Here is a 16,530-nt window from a genome sequence, read left to right on the forward strand (position 1 = left end):
TTATTTTGCCTTCTATAATATCATCTTCCAAGCCCTACAATCCTTTAATGTAGAAGTTGCTAAATTTTGTGTTTTTCAGACTGTGGTTTCATGATATTTGAAATGTTTCTTTCTGGCTGCTTGCAATATTTTCTCCTTGATTTGGGAGTTCTGAAATTTAGCTATAATATTCTTGACATCTTTGGGATCTCTTTCAGGAGGTGATCAGTGGATTCTTTCAATTTCCATTTTACCCTCTGCTTCTAGGATATCAGGCCAGTTTTCCCTGGATAATTTCTTAAGAAATGATGTCTAGGTTCTTTTTTTGGTCATGGCTTTCAGGGAGTCCAATAATTTGTTTTTGTTTTTGTTTTTGCAAGGCAATGGGGTTAAGCGATTTGCCCAAGGTTACACAGCTAAGACTGGATTTGAGCTCAGGTCCTCCTGAATCCAGGGCCTGTGCTCTATCCAGTGCACCACTCAGCTGCCCCAAGTTCAATAACTTTTAAAATTATCTCTCCTCGATCTATTTTCCAGGTTAGTTGTTTTTTCAAAGAGCTATTTCACATTTTCTTCTAGTTTTTCATTCTTTTGTTTTTTTAATTGTTTCTTAATTTCTCACAAAGTTATAAGCTTCCCTTAGCTCCATTCAATATTTTAAAGATTTATTATCTTCAGAGAACTTTTCCATTTGGCCAATTGAGCTTTTTAAGGCATTCTTCTCCTTATTGGCCTTTTGGATCACTTTTTCCATTTATTTTCTTCATTATTTTTTGGTATTTCTTTCACAAAGCTGCAGAGTCAGTTTTCATGATTTTTCTGCATTTCTCTCCTTTCTCTTCTCCTTTTTGCTCTTTCTCCTTTATCTTTTTTGAGTTCTTCCATGGTCTGCAATTAATTCACATTTTTCTTGGAGGTTTTGGAGGCAAAAACTTTGACTTCCTTTTCTTTTGAGTGTACATTTTTTACCTTCTGTTGTTTGCCCATTTCCCCAACCTTTGGTTTTGTTAAGGGGGACTCTCCTTCTAGAGTGAAGGATGCACTATCCCAAGCTTTTTTCAGAGATAACCCCCAGGGACTTACAAGGTCTTAAATCTGAGAGGCTATGACTACTCTACTGGCCTGTGACCCAGTCTGTGGATTACCACAAGCACTCCTTTCTGCCCTAGAACTGAGGAGGGTCCTTGTTCTGTTGTAGGCAGTAAGTTCTATTGTGCTTTTTTTGCTCCTCTTCCTGGGACTTGGGCCCTAAACTGTGACCTGGATCTGAGTATGAGCAAAAAAGAGTTCTGCCTCATGGATTGCAAAGAGACCTGTGCAATCACCCCTGTCTCCTTATTATTGGTGACCTGAGTTCTCTGGAAGCAACTGCTTCCAAGGTCTGCTCCTGGTTCCCTGGGACTGGTCTGTACTGCTGAGGCCTGTGTTTAATTGTGCTCTGTTCTTACTTGCTGACCTTTCAAGGTCTCCTTGGCAATCCCTGGGCTGAGAGGTCTGGAAACCATCACTTCTGCCTCAGACCCAGGTGCTCTGTGGCTTCCCTAGATGACTGGAGTTGGTTCTCTCCAACAAAGCCTGAGTTACACTACTGGTCCTTTTTAACCCCAGTGTAACACACCCTTCCCATGGGTCTTCCCAGTTGTCTTGGACTGGAAACTTGTTTCAGTCAGTCTTTTTGTGGGTTCTGCCACTCAAGAATTTGGTTAGAATCATTATTTAAAGGTATTCAGAGTGGTTTGTCAGAGAGTTCAGGGATTCCCTGCCTTTACTCCATTACCTTGACTCCATCCTTCCAGGTTCCTTTCATTTTAAAAAATTCAACAGTTATTTTTGATTGTGGTAGTATGAGAAAAGGAGGGCTTATTTAAGAAGTATTATTACAAAGATGAAATCAACAGGCCTTGACAAAAGATAGGATGGTGGGGAGAGATAGTGAGGTATGGAGAATGAAACCATAGGTTGTAAGTTAAGAGTCTGGGAGAATGGTGTTATCCTTGATAGTAATAGAGAAGGTAGGAGATGATGAGAGTAGAGGAGGAAAGATAATGAGATCTGTTTTGAACATGTTGAATTTAATATGTGGATATCTAGTCCAAGATATCTAGAAGGCTTGTTTCCCAGAATAGCCAAACATCACTGATGGATGAAGCTAATACTGCAATCTCAGGGAGCATACACACATCTGGATTTAGAGACTACTGATTGTGATAGTTAGAATCATGCAATATTACATTAACCTCAAGACAGTGGTCTAATGGAAACAGCTATCTAATTGGGAGAGCTCGTATTTCTATATGAGGCAAATACATGAAAGACATGTTTCTCCTCTTTAATGAATGAGTCTGTTGAGACACTTTGATGGGACAGACATCCAATTTTTCTTGAATGGTTGGCTATAGGTCATACATGATGACTTCACTTATCAACATTGATATTGGTGATTATTAGAAGAAAGCTATCCTTTCCTTATCACTCTCCTAGCTTCCAGACTCTCATCTTGAACTATTGGACATAGGACATTGTATACTGGAGATTTTGAACTAGATGTACCCTAGACATCCCAAAATCAAGATGTCCAAAAATGAACTCATTATCTCTCCCTGCCCCAAATTGTCCTCTCTTCCTAATTTCTCTAAGGCACCACTATACTTCCAATCTTCCAGACTTGCAATCTAGGTTCTTCACTCTTTCACCCTGCCTTCAGCCCCTCCCTCACTCCCATATCTAATCTGTTGTTAAGCCATATCTGTTTTACTGTCATAATATCTCTTGCATATGTCCCCATTTCTCATCTAGCATTGCTACCATCCTTAGTGCAGACCCTCATCACTTTTCTAGTACAATAGCCTTTTAATTGGTCTCCCTGCATCATTTCTCTTTGTTTCAGTTTATGGGTTTGACTCATTAATAGATTCTGAGTTCTGAACTAGAACCATGAAAGGTATATTGTTCTTTATAAAATGCAGGAACTCATGCTCTTAGAAAGTCTCATAGATTGTTAAGTGCTCCTGGAATAACATTAGCTACTTGGTAGGGAGTAGGTAAAAAGTAAACTTTCTATTTTATTTTTGTTTTTGTTTTTTTGCAAGGCAATGGGGTTAAGTGATTTGCCCAAGGCCTCACAGCTAAGTATTAAATGTCTGAGTCTGGATTCAAACTCAGATCCTCCTAACTCTGGGCCAATGCTCTATCGACTTTCAACATTTTTCAATCATCTAGTTGCACAAAAATTAAAGACGAGGATCTAGTTATAGTGCATGATAATATTTATTAGGACAAAAATAGGAAGTATACTCTTTTAAATAAAAATCTTTATTGATATCTTAAAAAGAGAGATGCTCTCTGCATCTTTTCCCTTCCTCTCCCAGATAGAGCCATCCCTTATAAGACAAAGTAAGAGAAAAAAATTCAGGAAAACTAATTATCACATTAAAAAAAATCTGACATTATTTGCAAAGTTCCCCTTTTGCCTCATATAGAACTTTTCATATTCCCCCATTTTGAGTGATCAAACTTGACTTTTTATAATTTATAATTCAATTTCAATAGTTTTATGTTTGTTCATTCCATTTATTTGTAGTCATTATATATATTGTTTTCCTGGATATTCATACTTCACTTTGCATCGGTTCACATAGGTTTTTCTAGATATTTCTATATTTATCTTGATGAGTCTTATAGTCATATTAGAAAAATAGGCATACAGATTCAGAATATCCATTTTGTAATACTCATGCCCTAGGGGATCAGTCTATGTACTGGTCAGATAACAGAAGAATAAATTTGCTTTTTAAGTTCCAATTGCTCTTTAATTGGACCACCCTGTTCTTAGACAGTTTCTTAGTCTTCATGCCTTCTGGCTAACTATCGAGGAGACTAAAGGACTGGAGACTCAAGTTTATTTGAACAATGCACTTTTGTCTCCTCTCTTTGCATAGATGTCTCTGCCTCCAACTGATAAAACCTGCCACATATTCAAAACAATGCCCCAACCCTATTATGCCATTGACTCATTGTTGTAGCAGATGAAGTAGTTCTCTTTATCTTATTGTTTGCTGCATCTTTACTTTTAACAGAGCATGTGCTCTGTTAAAAGTAAATTATAGGGCATTCCATACTTTTATGAACTCAACTAGTGTAATGTGCTTTGTTTTATCTAACAATCTAAAGAACAAGAGCAGATATAAAATAATACTTTAGAATTAATAATAATAGATTATGCTTGAGATTGGGTTGTGCTAAACATAAAAGGGAAGGATAAAAGAGACTTGCAGAATTGAGGCCTTGGTTATCTGATAAAATATTAAGAGAAAATATCACGACAGTGTCTTCTGAGGTCCTTGGACTTTATTTTATCAAAATCCTAATTCAATCTTGAATAGAAGACTTAATCAGTGTTAGAAAGTGATCTTAATTCTCTGAAATCAAGATATTTAGTTTTGTTTACAGTGCCCAAAATAAGAGTGGGAGTTCTTTAATTCAATTATAAGTGCATCTTTGACTTGATTGAAAGGTGAATCCTTGGAGGGAGTAATTAGAGATGATTTTCTAAGGTCTACCAACATTGATATTATTATTATTATTATTATTGTTTTTTAAAAGAATTCAAAAACCTTAAGCCTTAAACCCAAACTATGTAAAGTTACATTGCTTTGTTGTGGAATTTTGTCTTTTCTTTTGTGACTGCAATAAGATGTAAGTGGATATTACTTGTAACAGGATTACAATGAGTAGGGAACTTTTCCATTTTGGGATCTCTCTTATGGCAGAAATACTTGTATATGAATACATTTATTTAAAATTTTAATTTGCATATTGCTTAATTGGTAGACTGGATAAAAAGTAAAAGCAGGGATACAGAGATATTAGTGGAATGAGCCTGTACCCTCAAAGAGTTTGCATTAAATTGGGTGAAACATATACATTTATCAGCATATACCATACACATATATGAATTATATCTTTGGAGCCCCCCAAAATGAAGTTTTCTCAAATCACACAGACCCTCATTTATCTAGGAGGGATCTGACTTCAAAGAGTGAGTTTCTTATATTCCTGAATAGTTATGCTCCTATGCTAGGAAAAAACAAACAGAAAAATCTCTAAAATGAAGCTGTGACCCATGCCTTCCTAAAATGTAATTTAACAAGTTTACTTGTAGAATAAGTACTCCAATGTTTAATTGTTGTTCTTTATCATTTGTTCTTAAAGAAGATCATGACATCAGGGAGGTGATGCCATAACATGTATGTGAATTGAATTTGAGTGAGGGAGTGCTGTGCAAAGTCATCAGCATCACTTTTCTTCTCCAGATCCATTTGGGTCTAGCCACCAGATATGGATCAGGATGATTGGAGATGACCCTGGATGTGAGGCAATTGGGACTAAGTGACTTGCCCAAGGTCACATAGCTAATCAGTGTCAAGTGTCTGAGAGTAGATTTGATGTCAAGCATATCTGAACAATGACCTTTTTGTCTCCTCCCTTTGCATAGACATCTCTGCCTCCAACAGATAAAACCTGCCACATATTCAAAACAATTCCTCAAACCTATTATTCCATTGGCTCATTGTTGTAGCAGATAAAGTGCTCTGTCCATTGAGCAGGATCAGTGCTCTATCCAGAGCCACCCACCTTGCCCCTAGATCATGTATGGTATAGTTCTCTATTTCCTTCATCAGAGATTATGATTAAGAAACAAAAGGGCTCAAAAGTGCATTCTAGAAAAATACAAGTAGCAAAACTTTGACTTTATTCATCCAGAGTGGTTCAGGATTCTAGTGGTAGCTCTGAGGGAATGGCGGGTTGTGTATGGGAGTATTGTGAATTATCTTTACTTGGTGTCCTTGAACACCAGAATGTTATCTTACTAAGTTCCATGGGAGAGGGAGTATATTAGAGACTGGACAGGTATTTATTTACTGGTGTTTTGGGGAATAAACAGAGCACTTGGAGATCTTGAAGGAGTACTTGTCTCCTTTGTAATCCTTGTCTCCTGCCCCTCCAACAATTGCCAGGGGAGATTGAGGGAATCCAAAAGTAGGACTCAACATAAGATTCCAGGAAAGGGACTGTACAGCAGGTGATTATTTCTTTTGCTAGCCTCAAGTTTCCATTCAGGTGTACTCTTTTCATTGTCAGTGGTCAGTGATTAATACCTGAAGAACATTTAACCAATTACCTTTAATTCAATTTTCCAAGAGAATATTTACTGAGAAAATATGTCAAAAATACAATTATTTCTGCTCCAAACTTGGGGAGCACCACCCTCTCTTATATCACCTCAGTATCTGGGGCAAGTTTATTCAAAGTAATTTCTACATAATATTCATCCTGGAGTCATTTCCAAATGTAGTATAGCTTATGAATGGATGAGTCTGTTTCTACTATTGCTTGGTTGGATTAAGTAGGTTGTTTGAGAATTTACTCCTTATCATCTGGCTCCCAGAGAATCCTGGCATCAGTATCATCTCCTGGACTTCTGGTAGCTCATTCTCTTGACCTTTCAAAGCTCACAAGGTCATAGATATCTCTTATAGAGTGACACAGCTATCACCTATAAGAATGAGAAGTTACAACAGAGACAGAAGGAACAACAGGGTCATTCTTTCACCAGAGTGGTGAAATTTTCACCCTCAGTGTAGACATAAAAACTGAGGCCTCTGTTCCTATTAAGTGCTTAGTCCTCTCCTCACCTGAACAGTCAGGAAGGAATGGAGACTCACTTAACTTTGCCCAATTAATGCCTTCTAAATGCAGATCAGGTTGAGCTTCATTGATTAATCAATTGTCCATCCCTTTATCATATGGATAGCAGACTGAAACCAAATGCAGAATGTTTGTGATTGTTCCAAATCAGGGAACAGGGTATTTTCTTCATATATCATAATTTCAGAAAATGGTTTCTCTAGACTCATCCACATGGAGATTTTATCACGTTAGCATTCTACACATGCTCACCAGTCCCCACCCCTTGCTCTAGGGTGGGCCCAAGTCAGTTCATCCCCCTTGTAGCTAGGTTAAATATTAAAAAATGAGATACCATTAAACAGTTAAAAGTTATTTAGACAGTAGGAAAGAACTATTCAACAAAGCATAGGCATTTTACTTGTAATAGACACCTCGAGTTGATTCAGCTGAGTGAGGCCTTTGCTTGATCATGATCATGATTCAAATGTATAAGAATTTCTCCAAACAATGATGACAACAATGGCTACAACAATGGCAACAACAGAGAAAACAACAATGACGATGACCACCACCAATTCCCTAGATGCTCCTGATGACTACTTTATTCAGGAAATCAGAAAATAATATCAATAGCCTGAACCTTTATCTCCTTGAGTCGATCATGGCTAGTTATATAAACTAGTCATCTCTTAATTATATTTAAAGGGGGAAAAATCTAGTCAAATTTGCACTGGAGGGAAGTAGAGGAGAATTGTTTAGGTAACTAGGTTATTGATCCTACAAAACTGCTTAGTGGCAAGTTCCTTAAAGGATTTTAGAGCAGAGGTGTCAAACATGTAGCCTGCAACTCTCAGGAGTGGTATTTAAACTCGATTAAAAGTAATTGGAAAATAGTTAAAAAATAAATAAAAATGTAACAGACCACAGATAATGTTAACATGTCAATATTCTAGTTATAGGGATCCATGGTTTAGTGGACACTGTTTTAATTTTATTTTGAAACCGTTCTTCTAGAGAATCTTCTACCACTTAAAGGACTTTAGGATTGTTATTGGTCAGCTCTGGCCTCTGGGATTCAAGAAATCTGATACAGATAGAACCAAGGAAGAAGAAGAGAAAATCTAAGACCTCCAACAAAACCCCCAAATAATGCAATAGTTCCTTGAAGGAGAGTTTGAATCATAGAAAGACCCTAGAAAGATCAACTCCCAGGTCTAAATGATCAAGTCTAGGCAATGGATAATGCCAAATGTTTGCAGTTCTTAGAGGATATCTCAATATAAAAAAGTGAACATAAGCAAAAGCAGTATCAGGACCATCAGTGCCATTGCAAATATGATAATACTATTTCCTGCATAGTCAGTGATTGTCCGGTACAACTACTCACTTAGTGCTTTCTAGTCCATTACAATAACTTTCCATCCCCATGGAAAGTCCATGGTTGGAAGAACACCAAATCTTTGCCACATTGGAGGCTTCTAAGGGAGTGACTCTTTTCTGTGAGGGCTTTTCTGTGAGAAATATTCACCTTCTTCTTATAGCAATAAAGTAAGACCCCTTCCAACAATGCCATCCTTTGATTTTTCTAAGCCCTTTTACATCTTTCTCTTCATTCCCCCATTGGAAAAGTAAGGAAAAACAAAATTCTTATTATAAATATTCATAGTTTAGCAACAAAAATATCCATATTATTCATGTCTAAAAAGTATCTTAATCTGAATTCTGAGACCATTAATTATCTATCAGAAAATGACTAGTCCATTTCATCATGAGTCCTATGAAATCATGTCATAGTTTCTAAGATTTTTTGCAAAGTTGATTGTCTCTGATGCTGCTGTTCAGTCATTTTTCAATTGAGTCCAAATCTTCACGACATCTTCTTGACAGACATATGGAGTGATTTGCCATTTCCTTCCTCAACTCATTTTACAGATGAAGAAACTGAGGTAATCAGAATTAAGTGCCTTGCTCACACACAGTCAGTGTGAGGTCAGATTTAAACTCAGGAAGATGGCTTCTTGACTCTTATCCACTATGCCACATAACTGCCCCTAACTGTCTTTACAATATTGTTATTATAAAAATTATTCACTTAGCTCAGTCCACTTAATTCTACATTAGTCCCAGGTTTCTCTGAATCTGTCCCCTTCCTAATTTATTATTGTAGAAATGGCCTTCCATCATGTTTATTTTCCTTAATGTACTCAGCTATTCCCCATCAACTTTTCAATTCTTTGTCACCTGCTATAAATATTTTTGAACAGCTTTATTATATTTCCTTTGCTCTGGATAATCCCTCCTTGTTCTCCTCTTCTTTTGTGCCTTTACCTCTTGTTTTCCCTATTCATTGAAATGTATTTCTATATCTAACTCTATGTATGTAAGTATGTATATATGTATTCTTCCTTCCTTTGAACATTTCAGTTGACAGTAAGGTTCAAGTATCACTTGTTCCCTGCCCCCCCATCCTTGTTTATGTAGAATTCCACTTGAACATACTAATTATATAATTTCCCATATCCTCCCTCTTACTTCTTTCCCTTACTGCAGTTCCCCCCTCCCTTTCCATTTTTTTTAAAAAAAGATTATCAAGTCATATGGGAAATACTCTCAGAACCTTTCTTAATTAGACCCCCTCTATCCCCCATGCTGATGATAGAATTCTAAGGGGACATAAATATCATTTCCTATATTAGAATATAAACAATTTATTCTTGTTTAGTTATTCATGATTGCTCATATATACATCTTTATGTTTCTCTTGACTATTATTTATACTTCAAATTTCTTTTCAGCTTTGATTTTTCCATTAAGAATATTTAAGAGCCCTGTATTTCATTAAAGGTTAATTTTCCTCTTTTAGGATTATACTATTTTTCTGGATAAATTGATGGTAGGATAGATATCCTTTGACTTCTGAAATATTGTATTATAACTTCTCTGCTCTTTTGTAGTTGTGGTTTCTAAGTCTTGTTTGATTTTGACTGTGACTCCTTAGCATTCAAATTCTTTTTTTTTTTTAAATTTTTTTTGCAAGGCAGATGAGTTTAAGTGGCTAGCCCCAAGGCCACACAGCTAGGTAATTATTAAATGTCTGAGGCTGGATTTGAACTCAGGTACTCCTGACTCCAGGTTCAGTGCTCTATCCACTGAACCACCTAGCCACCCCTCAAATTCTTTCTTAATGGTAGCATGTAGTACTTTTTCTTTGACCTAGAAATTCTACATTTTTATTAAAATGTTCTTGGGAATTTTATTTTTGGGGTTTCTTTGTGAAGGTAACTATTGAATTCTTTTTATCCCACTGTAACCTCTAGCCACATTTCTTTATAGTTTTCAGATAATTTAAGAAAATAATATGAATATCTGAAAACTATAAATTTATTCAATTTATTACCAGATCAGTTATTTTTGCTGTAAGATCTCATATTTTTAAAATTTTTTTTCAGTCTTTTAACTTAATTTTTAAAAATATTTCTTGTTGTATCATGAAGTTATTATATTTTTGGTCCATTCTAACATTCAGGGAGTTAGTTACTTAGGCAAAGTATTTTTTTAATGCTAACCTGCTAATTCCCTTTCCAATTCTTCCTTCCATTCCTCTCATTTCTTTTCTGATTTTTTCCCTCTAGCACACTTATTTCACTTATAAAACATTTTAAATTCTTAACAAAATGCTTACTTCTTTTCTCCCAGAAATTTCAGTTGAATTTGTGCCCAAGCTGTGTTTTTCTTTGAAGCTTTCCTTGTAGCTGTAATGGAGTCATTCTCTTTTGGCATTGCATCTTAAGTGTTTCTGTCACCATAATAACTTTTTGTGGTGGAATTCTTCATTTGATTGTCTTATTTTTTTTCTGTTCTTCCAGTCTTCTTTCTCACTATAGACTTTATGTTGAGACCAAGCTTTGTGACTTTTCGAGAGAGGTCTGGTTCTCTTGCTACTTTCTTTGGGAATTAAATCTTTCCAAAATCTCAGGGATATCACAGCCTGGGGACTTGCCAGTTTTAACTGCTTAAAATCATTTGATCTAGAGCTAAGTCTGATTTCTGCCCTCTTGGTTTTTAACTCTGAAAGTTCCTGTCATGAGTTTAGGTCTAAGTAATATGCCTATGTGCTCGCTCCTTTTGGGATTCTAGTAATATGCTGTTGAATCAGTTCCCCCGAAAACTCTTCTGTTACAGAGTGACAACTACAAGCTCCCCTTAAGTGTGGGATTACTATCTTAGTTATTCTACTGTATTCAAACTGGGCTAGAAGTTGGAACTGAGATCTCTATTTCTTGGGTCAGAACCTGCTTATACTCTTTGTTTGGTATATAATCTAGAACCTGTGACCACTTCTCAGCCCTGAAACACCACCCCTAGGAGCTGTCTATTCTTCAAATACGTGATTTGGAACTGGGTAGTGAGAAATAAAGCTGCTAGCTTTCATTTATTCTTGCACTCTGCTCAAATTCAGACCTTTTTTGTGCTGAACCTAGGAATCTCTTCTTGCCTAAATGTATAGCCTCCTCCTATGGCTGAGATTCCCTGCATTTCCATTCTTGACTTGACCCTCTTCCCAAGTGTTTGCAGATCCGGGTCTATCTTCACATGCCAACATGGGCTGGAAAAATGACTCTGATTTTTTTTTTCCCCTTGGATTTCATATTCAATCCAGTGCATTGTCTAGATCTATTTTGAAGAGCTGAGTTGGGGAATTCCATTCAATTTCTTTCTGCTGTGCTTTTATTTTGATTTCTCAACACATATGTACATATATATGTATATATATATATATATATATATACATATTTTTGATCATTTTAAAAAACAAGTAATATTTTATTTTTTTCAGTTGGATATAAAGACAATTTTAACTTTAAAAATCGAGTTCCAAATTCTCTCTCTTCCTTCCCTCTTCCTGAGATGGTAAGCAAGTTGATACTGGTTTTACATGATAGCATATATATATATATGCTATCATGTAAAACCTATTTCTCTATGTTGTGAAAGAAAATACAGATTCCCCCTCCACATAAAACCCACAAAAAATAAGTGAAAAAAATAATTTTTTGCATTCAAATTCACCGGCTCATTCTATGGAGAAGGAAAATATTTTTCATCATGAATCCTTTTTAATCATTTTGGATCATTATATTATTGAGAATCACTAAGTCAGTCAATAATTGTACAATAATGCTATCACTGTTTATAATGTTCTCTTGGTTCTGCATCTTGACTCTGCATCAGTTCATGTATTTCTAGATTTTTCTGAAATCATCTTGCTCATCATTTTTATGGCACAGTAATATTTCATTACAATCATATACTACAGCTTGTTCAACCATTCCCCAGTTGATGGACATCTCCTCAATGAGATTATATTTTTAAGATCGCAATTTTATTTTCTCTTAATTTGGGTATTTTATATTTTTGTAAGTAATTGTACATTTTCTTTAGATATATTAAATACAATTATATTAAATATATATTATATATAATATATATATTAAATATATATATATATTAATGATCATGTAATTCAGTCTTTTAATTTTATAGATCTAGAAATGGAGGCTTAGTAAGGATAAACAACTTGCTGAAGAAATGGGTGGTTTCTACAGTGGGGTCTGAAACACAAACCTACCTGGTTGTTTGTGTTGGCTTCACTTGACTAGCAAGGTAGGCTTTAGATCAGGAATTGTATGTATTTCAGATGTTATTTGTTATTTCATGAGACTTCTGCTTTGTTCAATGGGTTTATCTTCTCATTCTATGGATTCAGTTTTTAGTTACTCTAGATTTTCTCTATTTTGCCCCCCTTCTCTTCCCCACCCTGAATAATTTAACCTTGAATAGTATGTGGGAAAAAATTTTTCTGTTCTCTGAGTGAACCTCTGCTGACTTGTCTTTAGCTAGGTAGCACAGTGGACAGAGAGCTGTTTGCCTCAGTTTCCTCATCTGTAAACTGAGCTGGAGAAGGAAATGGCAAACTGCTTCAGTATCTTTGCCAAGAGAACCTCAAATGGGGTCAAGAAAAAATGGAGATGACTGAAATGATTCAACAAATTTGTCTTTTAAAACATCTTGAATATAAACATTACTGATCCTCTCAAGTGATCACCAGTTATTTACCATTCAAAAGACTTCACTTAAAGACTGTTGAGAAGTCTCTGTCATGTTGTACTTGACATTTTTATTATAAAAGTGACATTTTTAAAAACAAGGCAATGGGGTTAAGTGACTTTCCCAAGGTCACACAGCTAGGTAATTATTAAGTGGCCAAGGTAAGATTTGAACTCAGGTCCTCCTAAGTCCAGGGTTGGTGCCACCCAGCTGCCCCTAAAAATGACATCTTTATATTAACACATCTGTTTCCATGATTTCATTTTTTTTTTTAGCAAAGCAAATGGGGTTAAGTGGCTTGTCCAAGGTCACACAGCTAGGTAATTATTAAGTGTCTGAGGCCGAATTTGAACTCAGGTACTCCTGACTCCAGGGCTGGTGCTCTATCCACTGTGCCACCTAGCTGCCCCGATTTCACTTTTTAATGAATGAATCCTAATTTGTTGTTTCAGAGGATATTAAAAATAGTACATATTTATGAAATAAATGTGTTCTTGAATTTTTGTGATATTCTCTGATCACTACTTTACAATAGAACTTCTTCAAACAAGCATTTTTTCCTCTTTTATTTCTTGTATATTGAAGGAAAACTCCTTGTAGCAAAATAAGGTAACTATTTCCAGACTGATTTAGTCTACAATTTTAGAGAACCTAAATTGCTTTTATTGGTGTAACTAGAAGTTGTTACCATGGGATAAAATTGGTTATTTACTCAAATTTTTTTCCCTCCCTCCTTCCATAGGAATTTGGTAAAAGCTGAATCGTCCCACACTTCATCTTTCTCCTCCTAATAGGTGACCCAAGGGGTGTGATCTTCCCTTTGGTCCCAATTTCTTTTGCCTCAAGCTAGAAATTTACTTAACATTATCTCATTGGAGTTATCTACATTTGAATCCAGCAATGAAAATAGCTTTTAGGTCCACTTGCATCCTTTTCTCTGAAATTGTAGAGAATATGTAAATTCAGAAAATTAATAAAAACCATCACTATGAGATCCTTTTACATATGTATCTTGGAATATCCAAGTTAAGATAAAATTTTGACCACTAGTATAAATCTGATCCCCTGAACTTTTTTTTTAAATTTTGTATAACACAGCTGATCATTAACATTTTCTATTTGTCTTTCCTCATAATAGAAAAAAATATACAGACATGCAGTACAAGACATTCATAGTAGAACATATTCAAAGAGTATTAAGCAACATAGAGTGGGAGAGGGAATTGGAAAAAGGAAAACCTCCTGTAGTTTTCCTTAATTCTTTAAGGGGTGATGGCACTTGACAAAGTCAGTCTCAGATCTTTGTCCTATAAAAAGGAGGCTTATTCTGAGATCAGACTAATGATCATAGTTTTCCTCCCAGGCATTGCAATAATTTTCCCCGATAAAACTCAACTCTCAGCCCATCTCTGTTGCTTTTCTACCTTCTCTACCCATTGCAGAGCAATTAAAAATTCTTGGACTAGAGAATTTTATCTTTTTTTTTTTGGCTCCTCTTGGGGCAGGCAGTGAATCCTGCCCTTCTGAACAAGTCACACAAACCAGTTAGGGGTCAGAACTTTGTCCCCACCAGTAAGGAGGGAATTCTGGCTCCAAATTCTCTGTTCTATTGGAAATGTAAATGCTTCCAAAAATCAAATCCTCTAAAATCTAAAAATTATTTATAGGCCAATTGTTTTGTATATCTTTGAGGTAAGGAATTTTAGAGCTGGAAGGGATAATAAAAACACATATTTATATAGCATTTTAAAGTTTTCTAAGTGTCTTAAATATTTAATTTCATTTGAACTCACAATACCTCCGTGAGGTAGGTTCTGTAGACATTATCTCCATTTTATAGATGAGGAAGTTGAAGCTCAGAAAAATCAAGTGACTTGCCCCTGGTCACACAAATGATGGATGTTTGAGATGGAATATAAATTCTAAGTCCAGTACTCTGGCCACTAAGCCAAGCTGTGGATCATCACACAGATCATTTAGTGCAGAATCTTCAACCAAGTTGGAAGACATCAGCACACACTTCACCTCCCCTTCTTCACCTCCCCTTCACTTTCTCTCTTCCATCTTAGAGGAGTATTAGACTTTTTATTGGGGAGGTCAATGTTGCTGATAGGCTGATTCCTACTCAGTTTTACTTTGGGTCTTCACTATCCATATTTTTCTCTATGTGATTTCAAGCTTTCAGTGAAATGAAAGGCAGTTTTTCCCCCTCACAAAAAAAAATTGTTAGGAATCTCTGATCTTGTCTAACCCTCTCCATTTTACGACTGAAAAAAGCCACCAAAGGAATTTAGGAAGACTCTCATCTTTAGACTTTGATCTTAGGGATCTCAGACTTGCCCCTTCACTCCTCTTCAATCTCTTCTCTGTGGGTAATGAGTCACCAGAATTTCACACACTGTTAACTATTTTGAATGTAGGAAAAACTTAACTACAGTGCAGAGACTTTCAGGATACAAACGATATGTAGGAGGGCAAATTGCAGGTAATTGGTATAATCACAGTCATGCTTTATCTAGCTTAACACACCCAAGTCTTTCTTCTTATTTCCACTCTGCTTCATCTTATGGGTCAGAGCTAAATACAGACATTTTGCTCTAATGAGGCCTAAGATCTAGTCTTGGGGGTGGTGGTGTACCTATAATGTACCTATGTCCTGGAGAGAGGGAATTCCAACTTGTCCCTGGGCACTTCCAATGGAGCAATGTTATTCAGTGTCCCAACAGCTCTGACCAAGACTGTTGTTCATTTTCTCTTTTGACCGTCCCAATTTTCTAGTTTCTTCTACTCAATTCCTACTCTTAGATTAGTAAGTGAGATGATTTTGAGTTCTTAAAAAACGTGTCAAGTTTTAAAGCAAGTTTGGACAGGTACCAGCAAGTTGGAAAGACTATAGCCATGAGTCTAGTGACTGACTATATATCTGCTATCTGGGAACCAACCTAGTAAGTTCAAAGGAGATCATCACCAAAAGGCTTGACATTAGAACATGGAATTTTTTTTCTTAGCTACAGTTAATACCTTCAATCAATCAACAAGCATCAATTATGTGTTTGCCATGTGCCAGATACTGGGAATAAAAATACAATGAGCAAAATCATCCCTATTTACAAGGTGCTTATATTCTAATGAGGAAATTATGGACCTAGATAAGCTGTCCCAAAAGTCTTAGTGAAGTTTCAAGCAATTAAACTTTGAAGTATATGCAGAATAAATAAAAGTAAATACAAAATAGTGAAATATAAAGTAGTTTGAGAAGGAAGGCACAGCACCTTAGAAAATAGGAAAGGACTCACCTAGAAGGTAGTGCTTAAACTTTCTTTTGAAGATAGAAAGGGATTCTTTGAGGTAGAAGTAAGGAGGAAGTATAATCCTGGAATGGAGAGTGGTCTGTGCAAAAGTGTGGAGATGTGAGACCTAGCACACTGTGCTAGGAACAGAGAGAAGGCCAAGAGTGTCTGGATTACAGAGAATTAGAAGTGGTGTAATATACTGTGAGGCTGGAAGGATAGGATGGGGTCAGGTTATAAAAACCAAACAGAAGAATTTCTATTACAGCATGTATAGGTGTAGTTTGAGTCCAAACTAATGAAATCACATAGCCTTGAAGTAATTTTTAGTTTGCCTGATCTATCATATTTTATGGGCTTTCACTTTTTTAGTTGGTTAATTCTTTTCTATTTAAAAGAAGTTTTTTTCCCCCCCTGTAATGGCCTCTTTACTAGTTAGTTATACCAATGTGTGTGTGTGTGT

Source organism: Macrotis lagotis, chromosome X (genome assembly GCF_037893015.1).
Source record: "Macrotis lagotis isolate mMagLag1 chromosome X, bilby.v1.9.chrom.fasta, whole genome shotgun sequence".
Lineage (NCBI taxonomy): Eukaryota > Metazoa > Chordata > Mammalia > Peramelemorphia > Peramelidae > Macrotis > Macrotis lagotis.